The following is a 17,454-nucleotide window of genomic DNA, read 5'->3' on the forward strand; positions in this document are numbered from 1 at the left end:
AGTGATTGTGCCGGAGTGCAGGTTGTGGACTGACTATAGCTAGTTTTACACAGGAGTACAGATGGTACATAAGCAGCTATAATAAGATAATTTTCTTGTGTATTTTGTAAAGGAAAATCATGCTTCCTTGATTTGTGCATTCATTCTGAGCAAAGGAATTGAAGACTACTATTACTCTAGGACCTCTCTCTTAGGCACACACAACAGGACAGAAAAAGGACCAGAGAACCCTCACTCACTCTAGCATGGATGTAAACCATTTCTACACTGCGCTATGAAGAACATGCAATCATTTTCTAAAACAAATATATAAAAGTTCTGATTTTGCATCCTAGTTACACAGAATGTATCTTTGGGGTAATCAGTTTCTGAGGCATTTCCTTCATGGCCAGATTTTGTCAGTAAACTTTTAAATCTAGAAATAATTCTGATCCATATTATGTGAAAAAATGGTGTGTTATTAGGTTGTGGCTTTAATGCACCATCACCTTTACAGTGCAGGGTAGGTTTTTTTGGATTGGTTGTTTTTTTTAACCAACCTCTGTTGAGCAGACTCAGAGCCACTAGCTAGTAGCCTACAATAGGCTGCAAAAATCTGAAAAGAAAACCAAATAAGCCATGGCTCTGCCCTCTGCAGGTTTTGATTGCTTTAGAACACCAATCAAGATGCCTGGATAACATGTTTTATAATCCCTCCTCTTCTGCTGCTCTTCCTCTTATCATTAAAGAACAGTTTATCAAAAGAACATCCCTTGTAAAGACATCAGGTGTCAGTTTGACTGCCAGTCTGAGAAAACTCTGAACACAAGTGAAGGGGCTTTAAGTAGTACTCCTTACTACTTCAACTATGGAATAATTGTGGGAGACATGAAGACTGCTGGGAAATTACCTGTAGATCTGAATCTTATCCCAATAGGATATCCATTCAGCTGATTAACATTCTGTGGCACAAAGCTGTATGGGAAATGAAGGCACAGGCTGTGACTCAAGGGCTAGGCTCTGGATAATATGAAGTATCTGAATCTGATTGAAAATATAAGCAAAGAAAATCAATGTATGTGGTACATACTGTTATAAAAGGAGGTTAAGATATTTATAGTCAATGAAACAATTCCTTCTTTCCTTCCTCCAGTTAAAAAGTGTCACTTCTGTGATGGTCAAATGGATATATTTATGTACCATCTGGCTGTCCTGTGTGATGCCACTCCCACTGATACATGTTTCCAATGAAAAGCAGAGAGGCTGCTGTCTCAGTCTTCTTTTGCATATTTTTCATCAAAAGTACCGTATCAATATAACCTTTTTTTCGTTCCGTTTTATGCTACAGTGAGATCTATTTCAACAGCTACAAAAAGAGGTAGGGGAAGCAGATTTTTGATAATCTGAATTTTGATGTCAAACCAAACTCCTGCTTAGGGCTTTCACAAGCAAGGGATCTGATGCCAGTTGTAAGTCTGGAATTTCACATTAAATACTCATTTTGTAAAGTCAGAAGAAACACTCTTTTGGTAGATAGAGAGTAAGCAGGAAGAATTTCCAGAGACTAAGGAAAGAATTAAACAAAGATCTTTGGCTAGCCATTTCTCCCATTATTGGGCAAACACATAAAACCAGATACAGTCCCTTTACAGCATTACAGTAGTCATATTCAGAAGTCCATACCCAAGCTGGAGTAGAAAGCATGAAAACTGTACAAAATGGACTGGGCACTGTGAAGGGTAGATAGCTCTCGCACTAGTATCTTAACCTTGCAGCTTTTGAAGAGAGTGACAACAAATGTCTTATAAATTTATATTCATGATTTAATCAAAACGTCAGGAATATGCTTATATGTGTTGAGTATGCTATATGGTGGGAATAATTTTCTGAGCTCTACCTTCAGTCTACAGATATATTTCTACAGAGACCTTGCACACTTGAATTAGTGATAAGAGGATGATTCAGAAAACATAAAAAGCCATATAAGTATTTGCTTATTTCTGAAACTAATACCTAAGAAAATTCAGAAAGCTTGCTTACACTTTTACTCAATAAATTTTCATCTCCCCAAACCTCTGTTTTATGTAATTTTCTGCCCTTCAATTAATACTAAGGGATATAGTCACTGGGACAAAGTTACTGTATGTTAAACCAACTCAGACAGGAAATAATGAAAACGTCATTAGAGGAAGCATGTTCTTAGGAAAACAAATACTTTTTTTAAGAATAAGGAAGTGTAGATAGAAGTCTTCCATGAGACAGTTCACTCGGTTCATTCATGAGAAGCTTAGTCATTCTGAAGGTTTACAGGAAATCTTATCATCATATTCCAGTATTTAAAAGGTGGCTACAAAGAAGATGGAGACTCTCTTTTTCACAAAGATTCACATGGAAAAGAGAAGGGGTCTCAAGGGGAGATATACTACTGGACATAGTAAGAATTTTTTTTGCATTGAGAACAATCAGCCGTTGGAATAATATTCCCAGGGAAGTGGTGGACTCCCCAACATGGAACGCTTCCAATATTCAGCTGGACAGGGTGCTGGACCACCTTATCTAGACCGTGATAGTCCACGAAAGGTTGGACTAGGTGGTCTTCAAGGTCCCTCCCAACCTGGTATTATATTCTACGATTCAACTGTATTCCATCCAGACAGGTTTTCAATATCACTTACTCATCAGCCTTCCTACCCCCTGTAGGTGAATAGGAGCCTGTACTCTGTTTCTACAGTAGAAGGTAAAAGCGACAGTCTAAAATTATGTGTTTAGTCTGGATTGTCAGCCAGCCTCTATTTAGAGAATGGGAGATATCTGTGAATCTGAATGACCAGGCCTGAAAACTCACCTGCACTAGTATGAACCATTCAAAGCTGTTGTGTTGAAATTACTTGAAAACATTCTAGAATGGGACTCAAAGTAGAATGAGGCAACACGAATACCACTTGCTTAAAAAGTCATGCTTTGATTACCTTACGCCCTTTACTTCTCAAAAATTTTATTTTGGTACTTATTTTACCTACAATCTTATGTAAACTTTTCTCCACTTAAACTGGAATTTGTACAGTGTTTTAAGAGATTCAATAGTTTGATTCTTAAAGTACACACATAATTTCAGCTTTAAGTGCACACTTGTTAGGATAAATGACCCAGTTGAGGTCTAGGCAAAAAACCTCATTGAAACTGATATAAGGCTTTCCAGTGATGTTATCTAAAGCCTGGATCAGGATCAAAAAGTGGATTTATTGTGTATGTATTTACATGTGAAACCAGGCAGGGTTTTCTGCTTTTGTAAATATTTCAGCCTAAAAAACTGTCATAGAAAAAGAAAACTAGAATTAGATCATACATATGCTAAATATATTAATTTATTTTTTAAGTGAGAAAAATGTTATATTTCGTAGACTCATATAAAGTGTCCTTTGCAGAGGCTTCCTGTGGCTTTTCAGGTTCTTCTGTTGCTTTGCCCTGCCATAGATCTATTGTATATAGAACTTCCTGAGCTTAATTTCCTTGAAGATAACCCTGTCAACAGGAGGAAATTATAAAAGTAATAAAGAATAAGTAGCATCTACTCTTACTGGTTATTGTAACAAACCAATATAAAGATTCTGTAAGAGAGGGGAGAGAAAAGTGAATAGCTTTAAAAAAAATGTAAAATATAGCTTGGGGCTTTCTAAAGTATAAGCTTTCAAAGAGACTACTTCAAGAGAGATGAATTTTTATCTCAGGTACTATATACCATAAATATAAGGCAACTTCCTACCTATATATATTTCTGATTAGTCAATCCTATTAACAGCTTCTCTAAGTTTTTATAATATAATTGTGCTTAAAATGTATAAACAAACCAAATATATTTTATCACAAAAAAACATAAGAAGTATTTTGACTAAAAACTGCATTACTGAATTTATTTATCTTAGGCATTTAAATGGTTTCATTATTGCACTGTCCAAGCACTTCACAATTAACAATGTTTTCCTTTTTATACAGGTTTGGGACATGACAATGTACCAATTATTTGTATTCTTTAAAAGATGGGGGAACTAGGATGGTCGTAAGACCCAGCTCCCTGCACCTGAAGTATAGGTAACATAATGTTGGAGCTGAGTAACAAGCTTGGAGCTTTGGCCACGGAATTGTTTCTGCACTCTGCATAGAGCAGTCACTATGCAGAAGATGGACCTAGTCCAGGGAAATATAAGGGGAGTTCAGATGCACTCTTCTGGTTCCTAGGTTGCAATGTCATGCTTGTTTACGCACTTATTCTCTTTTCTTACTGGCCAGGAAATCTTAAACTATTTTTTTCACAACTGAATAGTTTCTGCAAATGGGACACATTGACCTCTAGTGTTCAAAATTGGCCCTTTAAGAAGTAGAGAGATGTGGCTATAATTTCCATTGAGGATGCCTGGTGTTTTCCACTCATAGGGCAAGCCCTCCTACCTTCAGACTACCATGAAAAAGGAAAGATAAAATGCCACAGAGTCTACAGTATGCAAAGAGTGTTTTTGCCCCTAATGTATTTAGTGGATCATAACATCTCTTACACACACATTGAAAAGTGGCTATCACTGCCCAGTGAAAGATTCAACAGGGTGCATGCTGTGATTCTGGAGCTCAGCCAGGTACAAGAATGCCACTTCGCTGTACTGGAAGAACAGTTCTTCCAGGAATAGGGGGAAAACAGACAGTGTGGGGAGTAAGGATGAGGTGATTTCAGGACTAGTGAGTGTCTGTATTTTGTAACTCTGAAATTTGGGATGCAACACCTAACTCATAAGTCCTTTTCATAGCTTCCTTTTCATGTTGCCCTAAATGGCTCAGACTTACTTAGGAAAGCCATGCCAGTAAAGGATATTCAATAGCCTCTACTAGACTAGTGCTAAATTATTTGCCTATATTTCTCTCTTATTAAAGACAACTGAAATTTTCAAGTTAACTAATTTCTAAAATCTAGATAATCACATTTTAAGCCAATATCCAAGTGAAATTAGGGTTTTTTAATTAGTCAAAATACCAAGAAGCTACCAATTCATTGCTATCCAAGATTAATAATTATTTAAATGTCACTCATGGTAACAGAAATTTAAACACAGAGACCTGTTCTGAAGATACTGTTCTACATTTTAAAGGTTATGTTTTTTAGTATTACACTTTTTCCAAAGAATCAGTTTTATGTCTTAATAAAATTCCCATGGGTAGGTTTGTGACTGAGACTGGAACAGTGCAAGTATAGGCCTTTTCACAGCTACAAGAGAGACTGTTTTTTATTGGTTTTGTTGTGTGCAAATATTCTGAATTTCTGGCACTTAAATCATGTGAGGTGAAGAATAATACATTTCTGCATTACCATTTAATGGGGAGTTTTGAAACCAAATCCATATAAAGGTTTCAGTAGTGGTCAACTAGTTCTTTTCTATGGACATATTAAAAGCAAAGAGTCAGCATTATTCATACAGAGTTACAAATCACTGAGAGCTCATTATTCTCTCTTAACATACAGTCCCGGGTTTTAATTATCCCTATTTCCCATATAAGTTATGTAAGAAATAAAAAGCTTATTATCATTTACATTCACAAAGTGCATTAAATTGCATTTCAAAACACAGCAAAGCCAGTTGAATACTTTATTTCTTCCGGATTATTAAAACATGAAAAAGCAAAAGAACAACTATAAAGCATATTGAATGTGACATCTGTGAGATTAATATTTGATCATGTACAACATACAAATGAATAAGTGGATCCATCAGTATACAACACTGGCTATGAATTTTATTCAGTCTTCTGTAAGCATTTTTTTACTAAGGACTTTACAAAAGTAAAAAAAAACGGATCCATTTGTAAAGTCTTTATCAGATATTGGACAAATAGCAACTTGTATTACATTGGCTGTGCATTTAAAGTTCGTAACAGGATTACAGGAGAAGGCAGAGAATTTTCCAGATAAAGAAAGCGGTCATCACCAGCATAGATGGCCTTCACTGTCTGGCAATCCCTGTGTGGGCTCCCGGAAAAAAAAATAGGACTGGTGATTAAAGAGTGTATAGGACTTTTTCCACTCCTTTTTGTTGGAGAATGGATGCATGAATGGCTAACTGAACAAGGCCATGGATCTATGGAAAGGCTGTGCGAGACACGGTTATCATGAGGCTTTTTGTTTAGCATGAGTATCTCAGTGGAAACTTATCAGCTGCAAAGAAGATGTACCAGAGGTATGTTAAAACATGCTGATAAGGAAGTGAGTAAAGATCAGGCGGACCTAGAAGATATGCCGAACAAACAACTTCAAGGAAGCAGGAGAGTATCGTGGGCCCCCCGCTGTATCCACAAGTTAGAGAGAATAAGATTAAATGAATGTAGTAGTAGCCAATGATTGTTTGACAAATGTGTAACCAAACCAATCAAGTTTAGGGAATGACTAAGCAAAATGTAGTAAAAGGTATATAAACCGCAACTGTAATCAATAAAGTTGAAGCTTGCTTTATCACTCACATTGAGTCGTCTGCTTGCTTCCCTCGCCCGTCGCAAGTGGCGCCCGAACAGGGACCCCCAATCCCTCTTTCCACCGGACGGCGAGCTCGGCAAAGCACTGGTAGCAGCGACCAGAGGGCAGAAGATCGGCAACACTGAATCAGTATTTACGATCCGCGCCTGAACCCGGATAAGAAAAGAAGGGGTTCGCCGGCCGAGTAAGAAGACTACCCAGACACACAGAGTGAAAGGCTGCATCTTATATGACCGGATAACGAAAGAGGGTCACGGAGAAGTGCACAATGGAAAGAGAGGTAGCATTTGAAATTTTACAACGCTTTTTAGAAAAGCGGGGAGCAGGTCCGATTAAGGACTTAATAGATGAGTAGAGAAATTATGGAGATTGTTTGTAAAAGTCGGGAAAAGTGCCGGGATGCAGCGACCGGAGGGCGAAGACTAAGAGCTTATGATTTCGTTAGGGATCGTTGCACTCTAGTCCGAATGCCTGGATCGTCCAAAAGGGATCCGCCGCCCGACATCATAAAGCTTTGGAGAGAAAAGACGGAACAGGGCTGCACGTAAGACTATAAATTTATAAGGTTTTTTTTTTTTTCTCTGACCAGAAATGGATAAAGAAGTGGCTTATGAAATATTACAGAGCTTCTTAGAGAAGCAAGGTCTTGACTCACAATATCTCAAACAACTTGCGGGCCTCATTGCCTTAGGAAAAATTAAGGGGTGTTTTAAGGATCCGGATGAGATATTTGAGGAAAGTGAATGGTGCAAATTTGGGAACATCCTGTGGGAGGCATTTATAGGTGATGATAAAACTGCAAAGAAACTAACGAAAGCTTGGAGAGAGATTACAAATTGTATAAAATGTTACAAGGTAGAAAAACAGTTAGATGTTGAAATCCAACACCAGAAAAAAGCGAGGAATCAGAGGAGGAAGAAGATGCCACGAAAATGCTGTAACAACCAAGGACTGTTACCTGTTAAACAATTGATACAAACCTTATCTTATAATATATGAGCATATTGTAAGTGTTTTATGTGTTCGGTACCATGTATAGTTTAAATATTCATACCATCATGCTATTCTTATTGGTCGTAAACAATGTTGTATAGGTATACTAATCCAGTTCTCAAAAGAGTGGTTCTGCGTGTGTGTATGCGTGTGTGTGTTTAAAGCGCTTTAAACGTTTGTAAGACTTGCAAATTGGGTTTTGGTTATATTGAGCCTCTGTTTTGATTAATCTTTAAAATGCAACTCTGAAACCTTTCAATCTCAAACGTCCATTAAGCCGGCAAACAGGTAGATTTACCTGGGACCTTTGAAGTGAAAGGCTGCAGATGACAAGATTTTAAAATACATAGAAAAAAAAAATAGAAAAAAGAAAGAAAATATGAAATACAGAAAGAAAAACAGAAAAGAAAACGGAAAAAGAAAAAAATAGAAAAAAAACCCATAGAAAATAGAAGAAGAAAATGGAAAGAAAAAAAAAAAAAACAAACAAACAAACCCAAAAAAAACCAGCCCTGTGGCTGTGTGTGAGTTTCCCCCCCCCCCCCCCCCCCCCCCCCCATCTCCCCCCTCTTACTCCTGTAAGGTTTTTTGTTTTGTTTCAGCTTGGGAGTCCTTATCTCTCTAAGGGATTAACAATTTATGAAGAACACTCTGCATTCCAGTGCCCCTTATCAGATCAGCAACTGCTGGGTCCTAGTGCAGACAATTGTAAAGGGAATTTTAGCCAGATACTAATGAAGACATGATTTAAGAGTCCAAAAGGAGTATCCTCTGAGAGTAAAAAACTGCAAAGGAATAGAAAAGTTAATGCATTTGCACCCTTGAGAACTCCCATACAGGTAAAAACAGACAAAAGAAGCCAGGGGGTAAACCGTTAACATTAAAGAACCAAGGAAACCAGCGCTCCAAGCTTTTGGTCCTATTGGTAACGGTTTAAGTGTTTTGGTTAGTAGGTCATTCGAGTGTCACTTTGCAAAGTCTTTTTGTGTAACCTGGTGTTATTAATTCTGCTTTTACTGGACAAATACAAGCTATGGTTTATATTCCTTTCCCACCTGTGTATATCACCCAAAGCAGTTGTGTTACTCAATTAATACCATTTCAAAGATTGTATTAGAGAAAATAGGCCTTCAAGTCGCACCTGAAAAAATTCAAACCTGGAAATATTTTGAGTGGAAAATTTTGAATGCCACAATTGAACCCCAGCAAGCCAAATTGCAAATAGTAGTTAAAACAATTTACAAAAGCTCCTAGGAACAATCAATCGAGTTAAACCTTATTTGTGTATAACTAATGCAGAACTAAGTCCATTATTTGATCTTCTTAAGGGAGGACATGGCTTTAACAGCACCTCTTACTTTTAGGAGTGATGCACAACAAACTTTGAGCAAGATTGAAAAAGCCATTACTCAGAGAAAAGCTCATAGACGACTTGATGGTCATCCAATATGTATGTTTTTGTTATTCTGTGTCAAGCATTTGGTCTAATAGCACAATTAGTACCTTTTAAAAGTAAAGCTCCTCAAACTGAAAAAAAAAAAAAAAAAAAAAAAAAAAAAAAAAAAAAAAAAAAGGGGAGAAATGTTACCTCCTAGTGAAAGAATTGCAAAGGCGACTTATGTGTTGAACTTTTGAACTTTTTATATTTAACTGGAAATAGAACTAGTCCTCCTATTGTAATCCATCACAGTTGAATCACTAAAATCGCCTGTATTGAAATGGATAAGCAATAATAATTGGGTGGAACGCCCGAAACATAGCGAACAACCCTTGGAACATGCAATTACTGTTTATACTGATGCAGGAAAGAAGTCACGATGAGCTGCAACCACTTGGTATGAGGGAAAGACATGGAAGCATAAAATATTGACTGCAGTTCCAGAGGATTCCTTACAGATGCTTGAACTGACAGCTGTTGTCTGGACCTTTTCTCAGTGGATGCATCATGATCTGAATGTAGTAACGGACTCCATGTATGTTGCCAATATAGCAAATCATGTAGAAGATGCTCGGATAAAAGAAATACACAATCAACCGCTGTTTGATTTAATTCAACAACTACAATCAGCTATCCGACAACGAACGTGCCCTTTTTGCATAGTACATACTAGAAGTCATATGTGGGCAGAAGGACTTGGAGAAGGAAATTATAGAGCAGATCAACTCGTATCTTTGGCTGCACCACTGAGCGATTTTGTGAAGGCACGAGAAGCTCATAACGCCTTTCACCAAAATACACGAGGACTACATCGACAATTCAACATTACAATGGAGGAAGCAAAAGGAATTGTCCGCGCTTGCCCCACATGCAGTCATCATGGACCCGGTTTAGGGTTAGGTGTAAATCCAAGAGGTCTCAAATCTCAAGAATTATGGCAAATGGACGTGACCCATTTTGCTGCATTCGGCAGATGGAAATATGTACATGTCACCATAGACACTTATAGCAAATATATATGGGCCTCTGCGCGAACGGGTGAAAAGGCACTCCATGTTATAAGACATTTAACACAATGTTTTGCCATTATGGGAGTGCCTCAGGTGATAAAAACGGATAATGGCCCAGCATATACTAGCATGAGGGTTCGACGATTTTTACAAACATGGGGAGCACGGCATACTACTGGTATTCCACATTCCCCCACAGGTCAAGCTATTATTGAAAGGGCTCATCAAACCCTAAAGCAATATCTTCAAAAATTTATGGATCTATCTGATGTTCAAGAACGATTAGCAAAGACTATCTTTGTTTTAAAGCATTTATGTATATTTGGAGATCAGAAAGAACCAGCAGCATGGATCCATAGTCATGATAGTGATGAGCAAAAGAATCCACCAATGTTTGTTATGTACAGAGATCTGACAACGGGAACCTGGATGGGGCCAGCAGAAGTTAGATATATGGGAAGGGGTTATATGTGTGTGCTTACCCCCACAGGACCAAAATGGATTCCCAGTTGTTGGACTAAAGCTTCTATAGCTCCTGATACCCCATCTGGCCCCGGCATTGATAATACTGTTGATCAGCAGGAAACCGCTCGAGAGTAAGCAGAAATTTGAATAAATATCTATGCAAGGGTTGCACAACATCCTGACAGAGGAAGACAAGAGAAGAATAGAAGAAAAGCTGCCGCTGATTCTGCGACCGTTGCTGGCACAATTGAAAGGATACTCAAAAGTTATCGACAAGACGTTAAAGCACTGCCAGACTTCTGAGGGACTAACATCCTGACAAAGAATTGGATCAGTGTTTAAGTAAATTGTAGGAGTTAAAACTGCAACGATTAGGAACAGTAAGATTTAAAAGAAATGAGAGAAGAAAGAGAGGAGAAAAAAAAAATGAGGTTTAGTTGTATTATATTGCTTGGTGCTGTGATAGCCAGCACAGTAGGAATCACACGCTTTAATCAGCCAAGAGATAACATCTGGGTAACATTAGCAAGCCAAACTAATCAGTCGTCGCTTTGCCTAAGTTTAGGAGGGGTTACTAATCCTTTTCGAACTTGTTTGGTAGGTTTGCCTGTTTGGTCTCCAGGGGAATTTTGTAGTCTTATAAGTAATAGTACCCTATGTGGACAGTCAATAAGTTGTAACATGTCAATGTATGGAAGCAACATGTCAATGTATGGAAGCACACCGTCACAGGACGATGGCTGCCACCAATGTAATATCATATTGTCCTTGAACACCACCCTGAATTCTCCCCAGAGGAATTAAATCTCTTTGGAAGTGCAAATGCCAGTTTATCCAGTGCCAGACAGGGGGGTTGGCTCGGTTTTTAGCCACTGAACCTAAATGACTTTAACAAGAATCGCAAATATTGGGCCACCCTAGACTCATCCCTGGAATCAGGAACAGTGTATCGCCAGCTTTACTCCAAATGTAATGGTGCCAACATTACGGCCCCGAAGAAATTACCCCCCGGTATATTTTTGATTTGCGGGGATAGAGCTTGGAATGGTATACCGGCAAAACCACAGGGAGGACCTTGTTATTTGGGAAAGTTATCATTATTTCACCCCAATATATCCCTACTGATGCAATGGAGTCAAAACGAAAATGCAAGCAGAGTAAAATGCAGTGTACATGAGCTAGACTGCGATCAGATAGGAGACCCTACATTTTGGAGTAAATTCAAACAGGTAGCAATTGCGACTGTCCTCCCTGGAGCTGCAGCTAATAAGGCAATGAATTTAGCAAAACAATTGGGGTGTTGGGCAAAAGACGAATTAAATAAGACATCAGATATTTTAGATATGCTTACTACAGACGTGCAAAGTGTTAATCACGCGGTGCTTCAAAATAGAGCTGCTATAGACTTTTTGCTCTTAGCGCAAGGACAGGGGTGTGAGGAATTTGAAGGTATGTGTTCCATGAACTTTTCCGATCATTCTACATCCATCCATGCTAAAATAAAAGAATTGCAACAAGGCCTTCACCGCCTTACGCAAGAAGAAGGATGGGGAATCGATAGCTGGTTACAATCAATCTTTGGATCCCTATCCCCTTGGCTCCTATCGATAATTAAGGAAGCATTGCGCTGGTTTGGGCTGATATTATTGCTCGTAGTTGTATGTAAGATAGGTTACAATTGTATTATGCGCAATATAATGAAAAATCAAAATGCTTTGCTTGCTCAAAAAGAAAAAGGGGGAACTGTTGGAGAATGGATGCATGAATGGCTAACTGAACAAGGCCATGGATCTATGGAAAGGCTGTGCGAGACACGGTTATCATGAGGCTTTTTGTTTAGCATGAGTATCTCAGTGGAAACTTATCAGCTGCAAAGAAGATGTACCAGAGGTATGTTAAAACATGCTGATAAGGAAGTGAGTAAAGATCAGGCGGACCTAGAAGATATGCCGAACAAACAACTTCAAGGAAGCAGGAGAGTATCGTGGGCCCCCCGCTGTATCCACAAGTTAGAGAGAATAAGATTAAATGAATGTAGTAGTAGCCAATGATTGTTTGACAAATGTGTAACCAAACCAATCAAGTTTAGGGAATGACTAAGCAAAATGTAGTAAAAGGTATATAAACCGCAACTGTAATCAATAAAGTTGAAGCTTGCTTTATCACTCACATTGAGTCGACTGCTTGCTTCCCTCGCCCGTCGCACCTTTTAATCAAAGTTGGAGAGTTTCTGCAGAAGGCAACAACAGCATAGTATGTAGGACCTCTCCAGTGATGTAAAGCTCGGGGTAAACCAAAAATTGCTCTTTTTTTTTTTTTCTTCTGTAGGTGGTTGTTCTTTAGGTTTCTTTTAATCTCAGCAATTTACGTCCACTGTACTCCATAGAGTGATTCTGAAATGATAAAGAAGACCAAAACTTTGCCTAATTATTTTGGTTGATTGTAGGATTCACTTACAGTTCTTTCCTGTACCACAAAATTAATCTCTGTGCTTGTCAGTTTGTCTGTTATGTGCTTATATTCTTTCACATCTCTGTAAAATCTGCATGTTTCCTAGCCCTGCTTAGTTTTTAACTGCGCTAACAGTATTGCTGACATCAGCAGGGGCATGCACAACTCAATCAAGGTTATATTACAGACAAATCATTCTCTTCTACGGGAAAAGTACTGAGAAAGATCAATACTAAACCTTGATTTGTGGAAAACCCAGAGCATTATCTACTGTTTCAGGAGGGATAAATGACAGAATGGAAGGCCTAAAGAATATAATCTTCCCTGTAATTGCATCAAGTGTGAGGATCTGAAGCGAATCTTGATTCCTAGTCCAAAGAAACAGATGCCTAGTCTCTGCAGTACTCCTTCAAGACATTCCTCCCCTTAGCAATGTGGATGCTCTGCTGCTGTCTTCCTCATTGCATATTAGTTCTTGCTTCAAAGAACACCAAAGTTTGGACTCAGAATTTAACGCTGCTTTAGGTAAACTGCAGTGGCAGCATAGCTTGAACTATTTGTATATAAAGTACTTCCTTCAGGACAAGGGTAAAAATGACTGTGCAAAGGCTATGTGTTAAGCACTAGAACAAACAAGGCAATACTATCTCATACCGTATATTAAACCAACTGATTACTGCCTTTTCTTTTTTTTTACTAATCTTGTGGGAAAAAGAAAATCTTGCTGGCAGTAAGTGGAAAAAGGATAGAATGACAGCTGGAGAAAGCTGCTAGGCACGTCTGATTCATTAGCATCTTGTTTGTCATCCCAGGACTTTGAGATGCTGTATCTTCATGAGATTTCCCTGGAGATCAAACATAGAAATACATAATTCCCATGGATCTCTCATTGTCAGACAAGAGCTTGTCTAGGTTCTTGATGCAGTATTCAGCAAAAAGGGTAGCCTAAATAAGTGAGTGAATTTGTCCAGTCATGTCTGTAGTAATGAAAGAGCACAAGAAGAATTTATTCTTTTTGGTTTCATATAAAAGAGAATCATACAAAACAATTGCTTATTTTATATGCAGAATGAAACAGCCTTTGCAAGAGCTTGATTGTTTCCTGACATGGATAGGGAGAACTATTCCTGTGGTTGCTAATCTTTCTGTCACTGCTGGTATCCCAAATGTCTCTCCCTCTCAGTGTCTCTGTTTCACAGTGAAATAAAGGCAGACTAGCCACCTGCAATGAAATTCTATTCTTTAAAGAGATCATGAACATATTTACTATCTAGGCACTGCTATGACTGAGTTCGTCATGCTGTCTTGCATTGTTTAAACTACTAAACCACATATAAGCAATTCTACACATTCAGGCTAGACACTTCGTGTATAATCCCCATAGGGATATAACAAAGGAAATAATGAATTAACAACGAAAAGAGTAAAGCGATTTTCTCTTTTCTGACATCTGCAAAATAATACCTAGAGAAAAAAAAACACCACAAAACCAGAAACAAAATCAAAACCAAAACAACAAACGTAACCAGAAAAAACAGAACAAGATCATTTCCCTTCACAGAACTGTGTCTCAATGCTTTGAGCAATGTCAGCAACAGTTAACCTGCAGTGTGTAGAGTCTGACCCTGGTCTGTATGACAAAGTCCAGATCAATGAAACAATGGTTATTTGCAGCTTAGTCTAAGTGCTAGCAACGCTGGTGAGACCTGTCCATTCAGTTTAGAAATACTCACATTTTTGAAAAAGCAAAGCCCCATATTTTTGACCTTGTTCAACTTGCACGAGTCTGCTTTCTGCTTTTCTTCTTTTGTATTATCTCTCTTTTACACATTGCTTCAACAAAGCACCAGATTTGTATCCTAATGCAGTTACAAATTCTGTTGGCAAATGAACAATTTCATACAAATTAAGACAGAGAAGGCAAATTACATGGCTTTTAGTCCTAACGCTGAGGAATCCAGGTTTGTGTAAGCTACATCCTCCGTTATATCGCAACTGAACCCTTGTGTGCTGTCCACTGAATTGACAGACTTTGAATACAATATGATTACATATACCAAAAGTCTAACAGTGCTGCAGTTTGTTCATATGATCTAAACTAATTTTACATAAACAACTTATTCAAGTTTATCTTACTAATATTTCTACTTCAAGAAAGGTTATTTTTTGTATACAGGAATAAAACACAGGCTCATTATGGAATCACAGTTTCATGACCCTGCTTTCTTGGCGATGAAATCTAGGCTTGATCACAAAGAAAACCAGGGAAGACCATCTTGAACAGGTACAGACAGACCTGAACTACGTTTCGTATACTCTGGGTAAACAGACACAAGACAGGTCCAGGCTGAATGCTTTGTTGTCTTATTTGCATCAGTCTCTGTATTCATAACCTTGGGCATGATGTGAGCAGTTTCACATCCGACTTTCAGATGCTTAAAATTTTCCCATTTCAGCCAGACAGCTAAGCTCCCTATCTGGTGCCCAGAGAAAGCTAGCTGTGAATGAGAATTGCACTGACCTGAATGCTAAGGGAGTGCATTAAATTAAGGGAATAACCTTAATACATTATTCCTATTGAAGCATTCACAGATTGGTCAGATGTCCGTATCTATATCAAACAAGAGTCACAGCCTACAGCCTTTTCCAAGATTTAACTCTCTCCTTTGGAAAATGATGCAGCAGTTATTCTATTATTTGGAAAGTTCTCCAGAACATCTGGCATTTGGAGCCTCAAACCATGGTGTGGATTTTGGGTTCTCAGCCTTTATCACCCCTAAAGGTTTTCAAATTCATGTTTCTAAACTCTAGCATAACAGTACTAAAAATAGGGAGGTGGATTCTCTGCATCCTTTTTTCATTTCTTATCAGGCCTTTTGGCTTTTACTCTATTCCCAGCCCAGAAACCTTCCTTTCTACTGTAATAGATTACAATACTGCATTCCCACTACAAATTAGGTCCTGCCAAACTAACCTGATTGCTTTCTATGACAAGATGACCTGCTTGATGGATGAGGGAAAGGCTGCAGATGTAGTGTGTCTGGACTTTAGTAAAGCCTTTGACACAGCTTCCTACAGAATCCTACTCAAGAAACTGGCTAGTACCAGCCTGTACAGGTGTACCCTCTGGTGCATTAAAAACTGGCTGGATGGCTGGGCCCAAAGACTTGTGGTGAATGGAGTTAAATCTTGCTGGAGGTCGGTCACAAGTGGTGTTCTCCCCAGGGCTTGGTGCCGGGTTCAGTCCTCTTCAATATCTTTATCAACGATCTGGATGAAGGGATTGAATGTACTCTTAGTAAGTTTGCAGATGACACTAAACTGGGAGGGAGTGTCGACCTGCTGGAGGGTAGGGAGGCTCTACAGAGGGATGTGAATAGGCTGGATCAATGGGCTGAGGCCAATGGAATGAGGTTTGACAAGGCCAAGTGTAGAGTCCTGCACTTGGGACACCAAAACCCCATGCAATGCTACAGGCTTGAGGAAGAGTGGCTGGAAAGCTGCCTGGCAGAGAAAGACCTGGAGGTGTTGGTCGACAGCTGACTGAACATAAGCCGGCAGTGTGTCCAGGTACACAAAAAATCCAATAGCATCTTGGCTTGTATCAGAAACAGTGTGCCCAGCAGGACCAGCAAAATGATTCTGCCATTGTACTCGGCACTGGTGAGTTTTGGGCCCCTCACTATAAGAAAGACATTGATGTCCTGGAGTGTATCCAGAGAAGCTAGTGAAGGGTCTGGAGAAGAAGTCTTTTGAGGTGCGGCTGAGGGAACTGGGGTTGTTTAGACTAGAGAAGAGGAGGCTGAGGGGAGACCTTATTGTTCTCTACAACTACCTAAAACGAGGTTGTAGAGAGGTGGGTGTTGTCTCTTCTCCAAGTGATAGGTCAAGAGAGAATGGCCTTAAGCTGCATCAGGGGAAGTTCAGATTGGACATTAGAAAAAATTTCTTCACAGAAAGGGTTATCAAGTGCTGGAACAGGCTGCCCAAGCAGGTGGTTGAGTCATCATCCCTGGAGGTGTTTAAAAGGTGGGTAGATGGAGTGCTTGAGGATATGATTTAGTAGTGGACAGGTACGGTTGGAGTTGATCTCAAAGGTCTTTTCCAACCTCATGATTCTATGAATTTACTGCACAATTATCTGCCTTTGATAAATCCATGTGATGTTTTATGACATCACTGTCTCCTTTCAATCTCCATGTCTTTAACTATTCTGCTCTCAAGATAAACTCCAACTAGGAGAAAAGTCACCAAAATAACTTAGTATCAAGTCCTGCAAGACTGTTTTCTTGCTTCCTTTTATTATGTTCCGTTTCTCTTCTTACTACAGATTATTTTTTATATTATCCTTTTAAAAATTACCCCCTCCACATGAGACTTGTTAGAGAAGTGTGTTAAAAGATGCATAAAGTCATTCTCCAGTGCCCTGTATTGAAATTCTCTCCTCCTTTATTGGGAGCCATGACATACAGAGTGTTTACTGTATTAGGAATAAAACTCTTGACTGTGAAATCGGTTGTTTTACAATGGCTAAAAGGAAGTATTCTCACAAAATGTCAAAAATGTACCTCCAGGATCACTTTCTCACTTTCAGGTGAGAAATCTGA

The sequence above is a fragment of the Cuculus canorus genome, chromosome Z (assembly GCF_017976375.1).
Source record: "Cuculus canorus isolate bCucCan1 chromosome Z, bCucCan1.pri, whole genome shotgun sequence".
Lineage (NCBI taxonomy): Eukaryota > Metazoa > Chordata > Aves > Cuculiformes > Cuculidae > Cuculus > Cuculus canorus.